The sequence below is a fragment of the Myotis lucifugus genome, unplaced genomic scaffold, assembly GCF_000147115.1.
Source record: "Myotis lucifugus unplaced genomic scaffold, Myoluc2.0 scaffold_139, whole genome shotgun sequence".
Classification (NCBI taxonomy): domain Eukaryota; kingdom Metazoa; phylum Chordata; class Mammalia; order Chiroptera; family Vespertilionidae; genus Myotis; species Myotis lucifugus.
The window spans coordinates 3,107,817-3,126,429 of record NW_005871187.1 but is presented as its reverse complement, the minus strand read 5'-3'; positions in this window follow the sequence as shown (position 1 = coordinate 3,126,429).

Genomic DNA, 18,613 nt, shown 5'->3' with positions numbered 1-18,613 from the left:
TCCTTAAACTGAGAAATTATCATTATTTCTCTGGATTAATCAAATTTAGAGAAAAGATTAGTTTCTTTGACCATTAAATGTTTCAGTAAGGGTACCATTTTAATTGTAATAAGAACAGAATATATCTAGAACTTTAAAAATGACAATGATGTAGGTAAGATATATAAGTAAGTTATATAATTATGGTGATAATATACTTTTATTTGGTTGACAGTGTTGACTTTTCTACTATTTTATATAAAGTATATGTACTTCTAATGTTCAAATAAAAACTCTAAAACAAAATATTTGGATTTTAAGAATTTTTCTTGAAAACTGGAATGTGTATATTGAAAATAATTCTGGACCTGTTCCTAAATAAAACAAGTCTCTATATGATTATACCAAGGGGTGAATAGAAATATGGCAACTAGGATTTAAAAAAGGTTGTATTTGCTTTGGCTACTTGTTTAAAGCCACCTGAATCCTTGGTCTCAAGTCAAGAAAACATTCTCCAGACTGCATATGACTCCAAGGAACACCTACAGTGTGAACCACAAACATGGAAAGAAGAAGGCATGAAATAGGAACTTCCCATTTTGGTAAATTTCTGTTATAGATCAAGTCTCACAATAGGTGCCATTTAATTGCTGTGTGACCTTGGAAAGAGATTGAATCTAAGCTTCCTTAAATTTAGGGGAAAATATTAATGGTACCTATCTCATAGATTTATTGTGACAAAAATGATGCATGATATATGGTGAGAACACCATGCTGGTAGGTTGGCCTACCTTATATCAATTTTCTCCACTATCTTTTTAAAAAAAATTTTTTTTAAATATGTTTTTATTGATTTTCGAGAGAGATAGGGGATTAGGATAGAGAGAGAAACATCAGTAAGAGAGAAACATTGATTGGCTGCTTCCTGCACACCCCCTACTGGGGATTGAGCCTGCTACCCAGAATATACCCTGATTGGAAATCAAACCAGGAACCTCATGGTTCAACCACTGAGCAACATTGGCCAGGAAATTTTCTCCCCTGCTTTTACACACATGCTCCCTATTTTCTGGATTGTACACATATTAAAGCTCCCTCTAATGTCTTATAGATTTGTGGAATGCTTGGAGTTTTTAATGTATTTTCAGACTATTACTGACGGATGTACTCAAGACCCAAAAAAAGGTCAAGTTTATTTCAGCTCAGATGATTGTTCTTAGCTAGTAGAATGAACTGAGATCAGAGAAAATACGAGGATCAAAAAGAATCTAGATGGCGACAAAGCTCCCTGTTCTTCATAGGTTAGGTCCATTCTTAAGGATGTGCTCCTTTGGTGGAGCACATGATATTAACCCCACAGTGGTCTTTATGGGAAACAGGATCAAGTCATCTTTAGAAGAAATGCTATTTACCTACAGGAAACTAACTGCTGGACTTCCTTCAAAGGAAGAAACTTCCCCCACAGGATAAGCATCAAAAGAAAACTTAATGGTATCTTGGTTGAGATGTCTTTGGCCTTAGGATATTCAGGAATAAGCAGTTTCTCTTAAGTAATGGCTATCCTATATAATAAAGAGCTAATAGGCTAATGGTCGTGATGCCCTCACACTAGAACATCTGATCAGCAGGTGCGCATGGTGGGCAGGAACTTGACTCTGGAGGACTTGACCAGAGGCACGGGCGGGTTTCTGGGTCCCGCTGGCACAGCGGTTGGATTTCTGGGTCCCGTCTCCCTGGTCGCGGGACTCCTTCTGGGCAGGAGAGTGGGGCTGCGTGCGTGGGGAGGTGCATGTGAAGAGAGGTTCTGGGACTCACGCGATTTCGCATGCCAGGAAACTAGTACTGTGGGGCCTTGACTTACGAGTTTAATTCGTTCCATGATGGAGCTCATAACTCAAATTACTGTGATGTCAAATTACTCGTATGTCAAATCACTGTGATGTTCGCTGTGCCAACTAGCGGTGGGGTATCTGAAGCTGTCTCTCTCATAACCCGAATTTTAGCTCACAACTCAACTCAAAGCAAAAAATCGGCCAAGAGACAGTTCATATCTCGAAAAACTCGGGACACTCGTAAGTCAAGACCCCACTGTATTGGAATAAAGGCCCAGAGTACATCTCTCTCAGTTTCATGAGTGTTCATGAGAAACGCCTTTAAAGATTTAAAAGTGAACCCTTTTTTCTTCTACGTCTATTTGTGTTATATTATAAAATTTTGTTTAACAAATCCTTATAATGCTAACCATGTGCCAGACACTCCCCAAAATCTGCACACACACACACACACACACACACACACATACACACACACAATCTATAATAATAAAAGGGTAATATGCTAATTAGACCATTAGACCAAACATCTTTCCAGGCATCATTCTGGCCGAAGCCAGGGCTGGAGCAAATCGCCTGATTCCAGGTGGAGCAAAGCCCTGGCAGCTGGGGGCAGGAAGGCCTATTCTTGCATGAATTTTCGCTCATCAGGCCTCTAGTTTTTAATAATAACTAATAATGACTAATAATAACCTAATCATTAAAATTATGAGATAAATACTATCATTCATATTTTTAAAATGAGGAAAATGAGGCACTGAGAGGTGAACTAATTTGCCCTAAGTCACATAGCCTTGGAGCTGCAATTCAAAGCCAGGCAGTTGGACTTCAGAATTTGTGTTATTAACCACCACAAAATTCTGCCTTTCAAATTTAGAAAGAGAAAAAAAATCAAATAAAGTAACAACTCCTGGCATTCTATGCTATTTGTACTTTAACTTGACCTTTCGATCAAAAGTTCTTTAACATGTTATAAAAATTCTTTGTGTGTCTAGATCGGAGAATACCATTTTCCCTTGGAAAAGGTAGTAGTGACATCTTGATAATGTCAGGGGAAAAATTGTCCAAGACTTAGAAATTACAGGTCTGTGATTGGCATGAAGGATCAAAAGATAATTAAAACTGTCTGCCTCAAAGGCACAAAATATGGTAAAAACATAAAAAAGACAGACATGTAAACAACAAATCATTATGCCACGAAGTATGTAGGTAGACTAATACAAGTGTATACAAGATAGAAGAGTGAGTCAATTTCTGCAGGATTCAGAGACCACAGAATACTTGTGGGAAACAATACTTGAGATGTGTTTTCAAATATGAGAGGAATTTGTCAGGTGGAAAAGTGGGCTAAATGTATTTCAGGCAGAAGACGAAGCCTCTTCAAAGATCCATTATATACAAAATATAGTTTTTTAAAATAAAATTTGGACCATAAAATATGAAGGAGGGGATGGCAAGAGATGAGACACCAGATCACAAAGGACTGTTACTGTTATGAGTTTGACTTTTATCTCATAAGTGACAAGGTTTTATTACAAGGGTTTAAGATGGGGATAAATGACCAAATTGAATATTAGAAGATCTTTTTGATGGAACTATGGAAGGTAGATCAGAAGGAATTAAGGCCAGATACAGAGAAGAACACCTATTATACTATTGTACTACTCCATGCAAGAAAGACTGAAAACTTGAATTATAGTCATGGGGAGGACAAAGGTGACATTTGAGTGGGGACATTATAGCAGCTAGAATGGAGAATTAATCAAGTTTTATCACTGCTTTGCATGTGGAATACGACTGAAAGGAGTAATATAGAAAAAGGAGGACCTATGTACTAGTAATACTTTCAACAATAAAGATTTTAAAAAGCACAAAGATAGGTCAATGGATTACTCTGATTTAAAAAAAGATTAATATAGAATGATATTTAAGGATCTGGTTTGCAAAGCAATCTTGAATAGGTAAATAGAGAAGGAAGAGCAGGTTATTAAAAAGTGGTGTTCTGCTTGATGGAATAAAGAGAGTTTGTTGGGTCTGAGGAGTCTTTTTATTGAAGTATAATTGACTTACAATATTACATCAGTTTCAGGTGTACAACGTAGTGATTCAATATTTATATACTAGTACTCATGAAGTGATTATCATGATTAGACCAGTTACTTTCTATCACCATACATTATTACAATATTATTAACTACAATCTCTATGCTGTTTGTTACATCCCTACAATTTACTTATTTTATAACTGAAAGTTTGCATCCCTTAATCCCTTTTACCTATTTGGCCCATCTCCTGCTGTGAGTCTGGGGAGCCTTGAGACATTCGGGTGGGGATGTCCAGTAGGGAATGGAATGGAATCAAAGCCCAGTAAAGGAATTTGGACCAGAAATTTAAATACTGGATTCTTCAGTGAATAGATAGAAGGTAATAACTCAAAGGTTAATGGGATATCCCAGGAAGAGCCTAAGTAATAGTCTTTATAATAGTCATCATTGCCAGGAGTGACTTTCTAGAGTATAGTATTGTTACTAAAATATCAAAATAATTTAAGAAGGTTATAGTGTACCAAATAAAAAGGATTGTGTTTACTCATGCAAGAAAAATCCAGCTCATGGAGATTAAAATCTAAGACTTTTGTATTTTTATTTGTTAGTATATAAATATAACTTCCAAAGTTTACTTTTGTTTCTGGCCATATTATGGTAACTGGTATAAAATATTCCTTTCTGCTGTGATTAATTAGAAAACTGGGCAAAATGTATGAAACAGCTGATTCCATTCATTGGGCACCAGGCAGTATAGCCTAGGAGAGAAGAGCAACAAATGATGCAAGCCCAAAATCCTACCTGCTTTATATGGTTAGGTATTTTCTAGGATGACCCAGAAGAACACAGTGGTCTCACTGAGTTGAGGAGATAGACATTAAAGTCCAGGGATGGGGAGGTGACTAGAACTTGCGAAGAGTAAGATGTAGCATCCAGGATTGGGTGAGGAATCCCCTTGAGTCTGTTGATGAGCTACGAGGAGCTGTAGACTGAACAGTTCCTAGATGTAACCTGAGGCTGGCATAGGTTTGAGTTCCATCCAGCCAGAGTGACAAGATATTAAACATTTAAGGTAATAAGTAAAGAGCTAAATTAGTCCTGGAGTAAAGACTACACTAGACCCATCCTAACAGAGCTTACAATAAAACTCTGAAAAGATCAAAATGATATCCAAATTATTTAACTGCTTGTCAAGACAAAATTAAGCACTTTTAAACCATGTAAAAATTTCAGCACCTAATAGTGTAATATTCACAATGTCTAGCATCCAATAAAAATTTATTGAACATGCAAAGAAGTAGAAAAATGTGACCCATAATAAGGAAAACAATTAACTAATAGAAATAAAGAAATGATAAAATTAGCAGGAAAAGTAGGTTAAAAGCAGCTATAAATATTTCCAAGGATTTACTGAAAAACACGGACACACATGGAGAGTAATGTAAGATATGAAAAAGTAGCAAATGAAATTGGAGCTGAACAATGTAAATTTTTGTTTAATTTGTTTTCAAATCTGACTGGTCATTTCTTAGTTTTTTTATGAAGCATAGTGGTCCTTCCTTTGGAAAAACTGCTGTTTGAAACTGCTGTTTGAGCTACTCTGTTATTCTTAGACAGTCTCTTATTCTGTGGGTCAAACTCTGTTATTTTTAGACTGTAAAACAACTTTGTTTTTTGCTTGAATAGAAAAGATAAACTTCACTGTCTGACCTTGCAAGGTAGCCATCTAAAGGGGCTGATACACTATATTAATTCACATATTCTGCTAAATGTTTGTTCATCCAAGGTTACAGGTGTTTGATTAGATATATGTATTCAAGGTTACAAGCTGTCTTACACAAAGAACTAGGAGGATATAAAAAGAAAATACTCCCTCCTGTGTTTGTTCAGAATTTGACAGAGGTAATCTGCTCTGAACCTGCACACCAAAAAGATGACTCCTAACTAATTGGCTCATTAGGCGTCTTGTCCAGCTCGCTGATTTGCGATACAATACTTAAAGCTTGCACATTTTGGTGATTCCACTTTTCATTCCTTTATACATTAAATTCTTTGTTATTATATAATCTGGATTTAAAATTTAAATATCCAAAGACCTTATTGATCTAAATCTGTTATTTGCTGTTTCTATTGACTTTCTTTCCTAGAGTTTGTTTCCTTGTGCAGTAGGTGACCTTTGATTGTGAGCTCAATTATTTAACACCTAAAGAGGCCATGTTTTTTCCTTAAGAATATTGGTTATTGTTTCTATTAGGAAGCAAGGGGATTTTTTTCATCTGCAACTACTTTACTCTCTTTATAGGATTTGTGGCAGGAGACTTAGATGCCAATTCTCCACCTCAATGATTGCTCATGTTTTATCATCTTCAAGGTCCTTCTGCTATAAGTATTGGGGAACTTTTTGTTCCCGTTTGTTCTTTGTTCCCATTTGTTCTTTGTGAACGGCTCACTCATCCCTGATCTAGCTTCAGCTCACCGTGTATGTGTTTGAGGGGTGGAGGAGGTGCATGTCTGTGTGCAGAGGGACTGGGGAACCCTGAGAGATTTCCATTATCTCCTACAAGCACTAAAAAGTGGGTTTTAAAAACTGGATTTTATTAATACGCCATCTGTTATACTATGGGAAGTAAAATTATGGCTGGTCTCTGGACCTGTTACAAATGTTTTGGAAGGCAGAGTTGTGGGCAGTGACTGATTATATAAAGTCCGTGATATTGATAAATTGGAAAATTTGCACTGTGACTCGTGTTATCTTAGGCAAGATAGTTGGCTTCTTTGAATCTCTAAGAAAATAATACCTGCCTCATTGGTTTGTTTGTTCTGAGGATTAACATAGGGGAAGCCACTAGCACTTAGACAGCCGTGGGCAAACTATGGCCCGCGGGCCGGATCCAGCCCGTTTGAAATGAATAAAACTAAAAAAATAAAAAAAGACCGGTACCCTTTTATGTAATGATGTTTACTTTGAATTTATATTAGTTCACACAAACACTCCATCCATGCTTTTGTTCCGGCCCTCCGGTCCAGTTTAAGAACCCATTGTGGCCCTCGAGTCAAAAAGTTTGCCCACCCCTGACTTAGAAGCTACTCAATTGAAGCTTCTTTCTTTCCGTCTCAACTTCCCCTTGATCCAGAATTCCTGTGATGCTGTTCTCCCCAACAGGTGTGTTCCCACCTCAATACCCTCTCCGACTTTCAGGAAAGGTAGAGAGCCCATGTTGTCCTTCCTTCATTTTCTTCACGTTTCCCTTATTCCCAACTACTAACCACTACCCAAAGTTGGAAATATAATCAACTTATTTTTTCCCATTGCTCTAGATATCAAATTATTATGAGTAACATTTATTACATGCTTAAAATTTATATATATTTTCTATTATATATACAAAGCTTGTAGGATAGATATTTTTATTACCATTTTCAGAATGAAGAACAAAAGGGCGTAGAGATGATAAGTAATTTGGTGCAGATTAAGATTCTAATTGGGGACCCTTTTCCCCCCAAACTCATGCTCTTTCTACTATGCCACCTTCTTTGGTCTAATAATCTTTAACAAGGATCATGATCAGATACTGGGCCCAATTATTAAGAGTAAGTAAAATTATTAATAAATTATCAATGACAACAAAAAATCTACTTCTATTATGTACTTTTGTTGTTATCGTTGTTAATCCTCACCCAAGGATATTTTTTCCACTGATCTTTAGAGAGAGTGGAAAGGAGGTAATGGGGAAAAAGAGAGAGAGAGAGAGAGAGAGAGAGAGAGAGAGAGAGATGTGAGAGAGACACATTGATTGGCTGCCTCCTGCATGCTCCACGACCAAAGCTGGGGATTAAAACTGCAACCCAGGTATGTGCCCTTGATCTGGAATCAAACCCGCGGCCCTTTGGTTTACAATCCAAAGCTCTAACCACTGAGAAACAGGCCAGGACAATATACTCTTTTTAAGCAATCAAGTTGGCAAATATCTTAAGGGAGATGTGAATATAAGTGAGGTTAGAGGGGAAATTTTTCCACTTATGCTCTAAATTCATGACTTGGAACAGCATGTTCTCAAATTGTAATTGAATAAATTAAGACTTCAGTAAAAAGCAAGAATTGTGAAATGTGTTTTGGGCCACAAAGGTACTATATTATGTGTTTACGCTCAGAACCTTAGCTTTGTATTTCTTTGACATGCACTTAGGAATTCATACCCACCCAGATTTTGCTGATGTTTTTTCTACAATTGGGACATTGACCAACCTTGGTAAATGTGGAGACTTTGTGGATTTTTAAATCTTTGTGACACAGAGTAAATGCTCATGGACATGTGTCCTAACTGGGTCACATCTGGGCAGCATAAAGAAATGGTAATGAGCAGGAAAGAATGGGCTTAAAAGAGAGGAAAGGCAGGAGGTCAGAAATTGATGAGAGGAGACCCCAAAACGGAAGACTAATTATCAGATAGTGGGTTAAAATACATATCCAGGATTCAGTTCTCAAGGACGTAAAAATTTGAGACAGAAATTCTGTGAGAAGAGTCAATTCCAGCTAAAGAAGTATTATAAACTGCTGAAGTGCAGGGATTGAGCTATTCTGCAAACACTGCAAACTGTTATTTGTTTGTTTTGGTTTTGATGAAATAACATTTGCATAATCTCTGCTACTTACTTGAATAAGTGTTTTAACTTTTCTGAACTGCAATTTTTCATCTAAAATTATTAGACATATGTATAATGTCTAATCTTTAAACCCATATTGAAAGGTAAAGATCAGAATATATCCTATCTAATAATAGACAAACATGGTAATTAACCATACCTCCACTACGCTTCCCATTGGCTAATCAGGGTGATATGCAAATTAACTGCCAACAAAGATGGCGGCTGGCAGCCACGCAGCTGAAGCAAACATGAGGCTTGCTTGCTCCAATGATGGAGGAAGCCAAGGTTCCCTGCCTGCCGTGGCTGGGCTCTGAGCTGCACTCTAAGCAACAATGTTGCAATTATAGAAGCTAAACAAGCCCAGATACCTGCTTTCAGCCACCTGGCCTTGGAGCTGGAGCCACAACAAAGTTTCAATTACAGAAGGTAAATAAATCCCAGAATAAAAAAAAAGAAAAGAAAAAAAGGAGAGACTGGGAGCTTCAGTTGAAGGGGGTGCGGGCAGCCTGAAAACAGCCCTCAGCCCCTCATCCAGACTGGCCAGGCTCCCCAGTGGAGACCCCCACCCTGAAGGGGGTGCGGGCAGCCTGAAAACAGCCATCAGCCCCTCATCCAGGCTGGCCAGGCACCCCAGTGGGGACCCCCACCCTGAAGGGGGTGCGGGCAGCCTGAAAACAGCCATCAGCTCCTCATCCAGGCTGGCCAGGCACCCCAGTGGGGACCCCCACCCTGAAGGGGGTGCGGGCAGCCTGAAAACAGCCATCAGCCCCTCATCCAGGCTGGCCAGGCACCCCAGTGGGGTCCCCCACCTTGAAGGGGGTGCGGGCAGCTTGAAAACAGCCATCAGCCCCTCATCCAGGCTGGCCAGGCACCCCAGTGGGGACCCCCACCCTGAAGGGGGTTTGGGCAGCCTGAAAACAGCCATCAGCCCCTCATCCAGGCTGGCCAGGCACCCCAGTGGGGACCCCCACCCTGAAGGGGGTTTGGGCAGCCTGAAAACAGCCATCAGTCCCTCACCCAGGCTGGCCAGGCACCCAAGCGGGACCCCTACCCTGATCCGGGACACCATTCAGGGCAACTCTGCCAGCCCCCACCCGTGCACCAGGCCTTTATCCTATATAGTAAAAGGGTAATATGCAAACTGACCGCCCTAACCGGTTTGGCTCAGTGGATAGAGCATCCGCCTGCGGACTCAAGGGTCCCAGGTTCGATTCCGGTCAAGGGCATGTACCTTGGTTGCGGGCACATCCCCAGTAGGGAGTGTGCAGGAGGCAGCTGACCGATGTTTCTCTCTCATCGATGTTTCTAACTCTCTATCTCTCTCCCTTCCTCTCTGTAAAAAATCAATAAAATATATTTTTTTAAAAAAATATGCAAACTGACCCTAACAGCAGAAAGACTGGGAATGACTAGTCACTATGACACACACTGACCACCAGGGGGCAGGCGCTCAATGCAGGAGCTGCCCTCTGGTGGTCAGTTAGCGCCCACATGGAGGAGCTCTGCTCAACCACAAGTCAGGCTGATGGCTGCCAGTACAGCGGTGGTGGTGGGAGCCTCTCCTGCCTCCTCAGCAGTGCTAAGGATGTCCGACTGCAGCTTAGGCCTGCTCCCCGCTGGCAAGTGGACATCCCCCAATGGCTGCCGGGCTGCCAGAGGGATGTCTGATTGCCAGCTTAGGCCCAATCCCCTGGGGAGTAGGCCTCAGCCAGCAGATGGTCATCCCCCGAGGGGTCCCAGACTGTGAGAGGGCACAGGCCAGGCTGAGGGACCTCTTTCCCTCCCCCCCCCCCCCACAGTGCACAAATTTTTGTGCACTGGGCCTCTAATATATATATATATATATATATAATGTTTGGCACATACCAGATGCTCAGTATACAGAGGTTTTCTTCTTAAAGGACAGTTCTGAATATATATCTGTTTGATCACATTAAATACTCTGAGAAGTTTCAGAGACATTGATTACCTAAAACTATGTGAAATAATGGAAGTTCAGAACCCTGATTCCATTCTCCTCCTGGTATAGTTTTAATAGAGAGTAAGCTGGCAACCAACACCAGCTCTGTGGTTGGATGAGTTAGCTCTACCTTGGTATACATCCAACCACAATTTTAGTTACTACAACAACACAAAATTTTATTCTGTCATTCTTATATAATGTGACCCATCCAAAAGATATTAACAAATCATGTCTCAAAGAAGATGAGTTGTCATAGCCATGGCAAAGCAATGCCTATGATTGTTTCCACAGATTTGTCAGGGCAATGAGCATTACTAGTTACAGATATTTGACCTTACCTCCAGAATGAAACATTTGTGAATTCCAGAGTTTAAACAAAGAATATGCAGATAGCAAAAAAAAAAGAGGTCATTCAGCCAAGGGTAAATATCCAAAGTTTATCCATTATAAAGGTACATAAGCGATGGAATAGAGATGAGTTTTCTAGTGAGAGACTGAGTATACAAATGAGCAATGGCAAGGTCATATATAAAAGTAGAACTTTGGCCCCCAGTCTGCAGCAACCTTCTCAGGAAACCAATTCCCCTTCTCCATAATAAACAATCCAGGAAGCCAGCCTGCTGTAAGTCAGATTTGCAAGAAGCCAGAGTGCTCTCTAGTGACAAACAGGATGCTAAACAATATCTTCTGTGACTGTCCAAAATGGCCAAGACTTGATTAATAGCTGATAACATCTCTAATTTTGTCCCAGTTTCCAGCAGAATATCAATTTTTAAAAAGTCAAATATGCACCCTAACCAATCCTATATAATAAAGATGTAATATGCAAATGGTCATTACGCCATGAAGCGTAACGACTGGCCATGTAACGACTGGATCACAGATCAGCAGGAGGGTGGGGCAGCAAGCTATGAGGGGGGTGTGGGGAAGGGGGCCGGGGGGAACTATAGGAGGGTGGGGCAGTGGGCAGTGAGCTACTGGCAAGCTACTGGCACACGGATTCGTGCGCAGGGCTACTAGTACCATATAATGTCCCACTTCTAGTTATTCCACCTACAACTTCCCCTTGCTGACAGTTACCATTGCTTGTTCTCATTTGGTTGGTCTTTGTTTATCTCCACACCAAGCAAAGATCTGTCAAGTCACAATGACAGGAACTCAATCTTAACTGCAAACTAACTAGTTGCAATTCGTCCCAATTTACAAGACTCAATGCCTTCTCATCCTTCCTGTCCTTTGTGTGTATCATCTCCTTTCTTTTTCAATTATTTTTACTTTTATCTGCACTTCTTCAGGTTCCCCTTGTAGCTCACTTGGATAATTATAATATCCCTTAAGTCAATCAACGTCACGTTCTAATACACTTCTATCACTGCTGCCAGGTACATCTCACAGAAGCATAGCTCGGATGTTGTCACTTATCTGACCAGAAATGTTAAATGAGAACATCTTCAGTTTAAGAAGACAATTGGCTTCCATCAAAATCCCAGCAAGTTATTTTGTGGATATCAACCAATTAATTCTGAAGTTTAAATGGAGAAGCAAAACATCCAGAATAGCCAACAAAGTTGGAGGACTGTCACCACTCAACTTCAAAACTTACTATAAAGCTATAGTAATCAAGTCCGTGTGCTATTGCAAAAAAAAAAAAAAAAAATAGATCAGTGAAACAGAATAGAGAGCCCAGAGCTAGACCAACATGAATATAGTCAACTTATCTTTAACAAAAAAGCAAATGCAGTATAATGGAGCAAAGATAGTATTAAAATAGATGGTGCTGGAAGAACTGGACATCCACATGCAAAAACTGAATTAACTAAAAATGGATCATATCCCTAAATGTAAAACACAAAACTATATGTAATATAATAAAGAGCTAATATGCTAATTAGACCAAACAGCAGAACAACCGTCTGGATGACCTTCTGGACAAAGCCAGGGCTGCGAGTGCTGGCCGGGCCTGTGAGGGCCAAGCCCCTTGCCCAAATTTTGTGCATCAGGCCTCTAGTATATACTATAACTATATGTAATTATTTGTTTTTTTTAAAAGACACTGGCTAGTAGCCATTGAAGCAGCCTTTCCCAAACTTTTACCAAAGAAAAGCCACATTTTTTATCCTACAATCAAATATAATATACTGACTGTTGGAACACCTTTAACAATTTTAATTAATGTTATTCTGTTTACACAATTAGAATACTTATGCCAAGACTATTACAAAATGCTCTCCTTCTTCCATATAATCAGAGTTGCCTGGAGCCACATACAGACCATTGTCATTGCCAAGAAATTTGAATGACGGATTTCAACATTTTTTACCACTCATGTTGAGTAATGTGAGTCATTAAGCTTTTATATGAAAGAAGACTGAGCCATCCACGTGCAGATGTCATCTGTTACTAATTCCAGTTTGTATTCCAGTTCACTTCCCAGCTAAAATGTTTGAAAGTTTCTGTGGCAAATAGACATAAAATTAGCATATGTGGTCTGGTCTAGAATTCTGAGATTCTGAGTTATTGAAAAAATAGATAAAATTTTATAACTTTCCTATGACCATCCTGATGTAAAAATATACAGGTATTTAAAAATTAGAAGAAAATACAGTGAAGTGCTAATAGTATTTTTCTCATGATATGATTATAAGTGACTATTTTCTTCTGTCTACTTTTCTTCTGCATTCAAAATTTTCTACAATAAAAATATAAAACTTCATTGAAATATAAAAAGTGTAATTAACTTTTTTATATAAACATGGATTTCCATCAGCAATAGACTAAATGAAACAACTAAAAAGAATAAACTAAACAAGCTGCAGACTGTTAACCTAAAAATAAAAAGCCAAAGTGAGAGTCACCAAGCATTTACTTGAGATCGAAACTAATTGTAATCTGGTGGCATAGATTCTGGCAGAAAGAAAAATTATATCCCAATTAGCCCACAAATGGGCTCTAACTTATCTTCCCACAATTGTATTTTTCATTTTTCATTACTTCTTATCACACACTTTCTACTTCACTAAAAAATTAACATTTTTGCCATTTTCTGTATACTAGTAGACCCTATACTTTCTGTCCAGTTGTTATTCTGTTTGGACAGGGTTTTCCTTCATGTCCAAATCATTTCAGATTCCACTCATTTGTGGAGTTATCTATAAGCTTTTATTAAAGCAAACACCTTTCCTTCTGCATAATTTTTATACAGCTTCTTTCTTTATTACCTTATAGAATTAGTTATATAGGGATCATCTCCTCTACTAGATTACATTCTTCTTGCCTTCATTCCTTCATTCTTTCACTTCATCCTTCCTTCCTTCTTTTCTATTTTTAAATAGCTAATTTGGTCATTTTTCCTCTAAATTTCTTCTTCAGATGTTATCTCCAAATCTACACTCTTAGTTTGGACATTCTGGAGCATTAAAGACTCAGACACTCGATACAGGAATGTCTCGTGGAAAGAATGACTGTGTCAGCTGGAAGTAGCAAGCATCATGTACTATCTTCTCTGATTAGTCATGGAGAAGCATGGTAAGTAGGAAGACAGATGTGAAAAGTTATCAGATGGGATATTACTTGGACTACCTGCCAGTTTTTGCATAAAATCCAAGTTTGGATCATGTTCAATTTAAGGTTACTTTCAGGTCTCTGATTCCTGGAAGTCAGATTTATAAAACTAGTCATTATCTGACCCTTGTAGATATTTAGCCATGAAACTAATGATTGTTCTGTGGAACAGTAATTTTCATTTCTGTGCTGGAAAAAAAAAAAAAGCCCACCCTTATTTTTCTAGTGGTCGTAGTTCCCCTCTATATTTGGTTTATTTACTCTCTCTTCTTTCTTCCTTCCTTCCTTCCTTCCTTCCTTCCTTCCTTCCTTCCTTCCTTCCTTCCTTCCTTCCTTCCTTCCTTCCTTCCTTCCTTCCTTTCTTCCTTTCTTTCTTTCTTTCTTTCTTTCTTTCTTTCTTTCTTTCTTTCTTTCTTTCTTTCTCTTTCTCTCTCTCTCTCTCTTCCTTCCTTCCTTCCTTCCTTCCTTCCTTCCTTCCTTCCTTCCTCTCTTTCTTTCTTTTTCCCTTCCCTCTCTCCCTCCTCCTTCCCTCTCTTTTTTCTACCATCCTTCCACTCCTCTCCCTTTCTTCTACTCAGTTGCTCTTAATTTACCTATTCCTTATCATTAATGCATTACCTTTTAAAATTTAACCTACAAAATGAAAGTGGACCAATTCATGCATTATCTGAAACTTCCTGGTTTTATAATCTTAGTTTGGCTATTCAACAGACATGGGAATGAGGATTTTGAGTATATAAGTCCTTAATTTATTTTCTTAGAGAGACTTAAGATGACAGCTACAGTCTTTTTCTAAGAAAATAAAATTTCTTTAAAATTTCAGTTACTAAGGTATTTGGTAAATATCACATGTAAGATCTGGGAATTTAGAAACATATGTATGATTTGTGAATTTTTTTTTAATTTTTATTCACCTGTTTGGCTTTTGCTATGCGCTTGTCATTCATAATTAATATATTGGTTCTGTAAGCAATTTGGGGGTACCTGCTATATGCAAGGCACCAAGCTAAGTATTAGGAGTACAGAAATAAATGAGACATAGTCCCTACCCTCAAGAATGTACAGTAACATAGGGGAGGCAAATAAGTAAACCAACACACTACAGTTCAGTGTGAGATATCAGCACCAGAGGCAGGTACAAGATGTATTAGGAAAAAGAAAATGACAAAGTTCTGTGTGTGGCAGACTTTTGTTTTTATTTCAGGGACAACAAGGTCCGCTTTGCCAATCACATTTGAACAGTTGGGAAACAAAACATAATATCTGTCAGGCTTCTTTCAGAACTTTAAATATGTTTTATAAGTTATGAGAAAACTTACAAAGGAGAGACATTAACCTAGAAGGCATTGACTTTGGGACTGCCACAGCTCTTTGGCTTTTAGTCTCTTCCTGCCTTTTCTGTCTGACTGCCTTATTCCTTCCTGACTTCATTTCTGGTACAGGTCCTGCTATCCTGACATCAATGGGGACAAATATTTCCCTTTATTTCAATTAAGACAAGATATAGACTTTCTCCCCCAGAGGAATTTGAAGTGTCTTTAGACAGAGCCTATTGTAAAAACGATGCTTAAATTAGATGCATAGCGCCTTCCAGGTGGTCTTTACACATCTGGATACCACCAATTATGGGGGTCTTACTATCACTAAAGAGTCCTAGTTCACCTTTTTGCAAGGGTAAGGAAGGTGAAGTTAGTGGGAGAGATGGGGGGTGGTAGGTGGCACGAAGATCGTTAAAAGTTTAACAAAGTTTCTTCCTCTGAGACTGTTTAGGGGTTTTTCCTACAGGCATTTATTATATACTAGAGGCCCGGTGAATGAAATTAGTTCACTGGAGGGGGTCCCCCAGCCTGGCCTGTGCCCTCTCACAGTGTGGGAGCCCCACGATCTATTGCCCCAAAGAGGTAGGCTGGAGCCGTGGGACCCGCCTCTGCGCCGCGCATGTGACGTCAAGCCCCTGCCCACACAGCCTCCTGGTGGTCGCTCATTGTGGTGTGAGGGGATCACGGCATGAGGACGTCATGACCACATAGGCTTTTATTAATAGGACTAGAGGCCCAGTGCACAAAATTCGTGCACTGTGGGGAGAGGGTTCCTCAGCCCAGTCCTCTCTCAGTCCGGGACCCCTCGATCCTTACCGCCTGTCTGCTTGCTGCTCCTTACCTCTTGGCTCACTGCTCCTTAGCATTGCCACGGAGGCGGGAGAGGCTCCCACCACTGCCACTGCGCTAGCCAGCCATGAGCCTGGCTTCTGGCTGAGCTGCACTCCCCCTAGTGCACTGACCACCAGGGGACAGCTCCTGCGTTGAGCATCTGCCCCTTGGTGATCAGTGCACATCATAGCAACCAGTCATTCTGCCAGTCCTTCCTCAGTTCAGTCAATTTGCATATTAGGCTTTTATTATATAGGATTTGTGTGAGCTCTTATATGTTAAAGATACTAAGTATTTATCGAATATTTGCTGCAAATACATTTTTCCCAGTTTGACTTTTAAAATCTAGGCTCATTAGTGATTTCCCCTATAGCCACGTGGATTCCTTTAGATGCCTGTTTTCTTCCTCATTATTTTTATTGCTATAATTTTTTTAAGAGTCTCTTATTCTTGTTGAGTTACCATAGCATATTTTCTTTTAGACTTTGCAGCCATGGGACCATAATGGCTTCACTTCTAACTTTATTTTTTAAAGTATGTTTTCATTTATTTGAGAGAGAGAAGAAGAAAGAAAGAGAGAAACATTGAGCCCACAATCAGGGCATGTGCCCTGACAGGGAACCTAACCAGCAACTTATTGGTATATAGGACAGACATCCAGGCCTGGGCCTCAGGCTTTTTACTCTTCATTGTTAATGCTTATAGTAGTCCAAAAGTCCTTCACAGGTGGTTTATTATGCTAATGAGCTCATAGTTTCTGAAAGAGGCTGAAGATTCTCATGCAGGGTTTTCACAGGACAGGGGCATCTCTCAGAACCCCTACTCTTAGGAGACGGGCCTTTCAGCAGCAATAACAGAACAGCTGACACTGAGTGGCCACTTAAAACAGGCCCCAGCACTCTTCTAAGTGCTTCAGCTGGTGACCTGGTTTGATCAACAACCCCAGGAGGCCGGCACTTTTATTCCCAGCTTTCAGATGAGAAAACAAAGGCGCAGAGTGGTTAAATGATTTGCCCAAGTGCAGGGCAGAGCTGGGAGGCACAGGAGTGGGGGCTGCTGGGGGACAGATGTGCACACAGATGACGCAGGGATTCCCGGCGTGAGTGACAACTGAGGCAGGACAGGACAGAGCCGGGAAGAGAGGGAAGGCAGCGGGTATTGCTCTGGAGTCCCAGGGAGCACATGTTGGGACCCGGCTGGGCTCCTGACCCTCAGGGGTTTCATATTGCAGAGCCGTCTTGCCCGGGAATCCGGAATCCGAGTTCTCCCAGGGGCCCCAGGACAATTCCCACACCTGCCTACATTGCCAGTTAAGCACTGGGGTTCGTAAGCCCAGGGAGGGCAGGGGCAGACAATCACAGTGGCAACAGTGAGCGCTAGTACCTGTCAAGCACCGGGCTGAGAGCTTACCTGCACAATCTTACACACACCCTGTAACATTCCATTGAGGCTGGTACTATTACCATACCATTTTATGGATGAAGAAACCAGGCTCAGAGAGGTTACAGAGCTCTAACTGGCAGAGTCTGTGTGACTCCAAAGTCTGTATATATCACCGCGTCCCTCTGCTACTCCTGGGCATTGGTAAGTCCAGCTTTTTTCTCCCTCCTGTTCTGGGACACCCGATGGTGAGCAGGGCTGAGCAGAGGAGGAGAGAAGGGGCTCTGAGGGACCCAGCAGGGGACCTGGCCATTATTTCTCTAGAGCCTGGCAATAAGAAAAAAGATTTGCAGTTTCCAGGCTATTCTACTGTATCTTCTTCCCACTAATGGAAACTGGTAGGCCATGGGCAATCAGAGCCTGCTGGCCAGGGAGGGACCGAGAGGTGGTCAGTGTGCCTCATAGTGACTGGTCAAGTGGTCGTTCTGGTCACTCCTGTTAGGGTCAATTTGCATATGACCCTTTTATGATATAGGACAATTGATGTGAACAATACTTAACAAAGAAAGGAAGGAAAGGAAAGGGACAGAAAGGAAAGGAAAGGGAAAGAAAAGAAAACAGGGAGGAGAGTAGAGGAGAAGGAAGGGGGGAGAGGGGAGAGGAAAGAAGGGGAGGGCAGGGAAGGGGAGAAATAAATGAACAGCATGGAGAAAGAAATTAGGATGGCTTTTTGTTAAGTTCAAAGTATCTACTAGTTTGAATTTACAGAGAAGGTAAAGGGATTGAAAGAGAATTTTTAAATAGTGTAGAAGAATTTTAGTCTAGTGAACAATATACTTCATTTTAATTTTATTAGCATTCACAAAACAGCTGTTACAGATCTGCTGCCCATTAATCAATGAATACAGAATTAAGACCAACCAAAGAGATCGGATACACTTTTAAAACTCATTTGAAAGTTCTATGCAAGTCTGACATTTTACTAAGTCAGCTTAAGTCTCTCAAACACACAAACATAAATTGTCTTGTAAACTCCAGTCACTTTTTTTCCAGAGT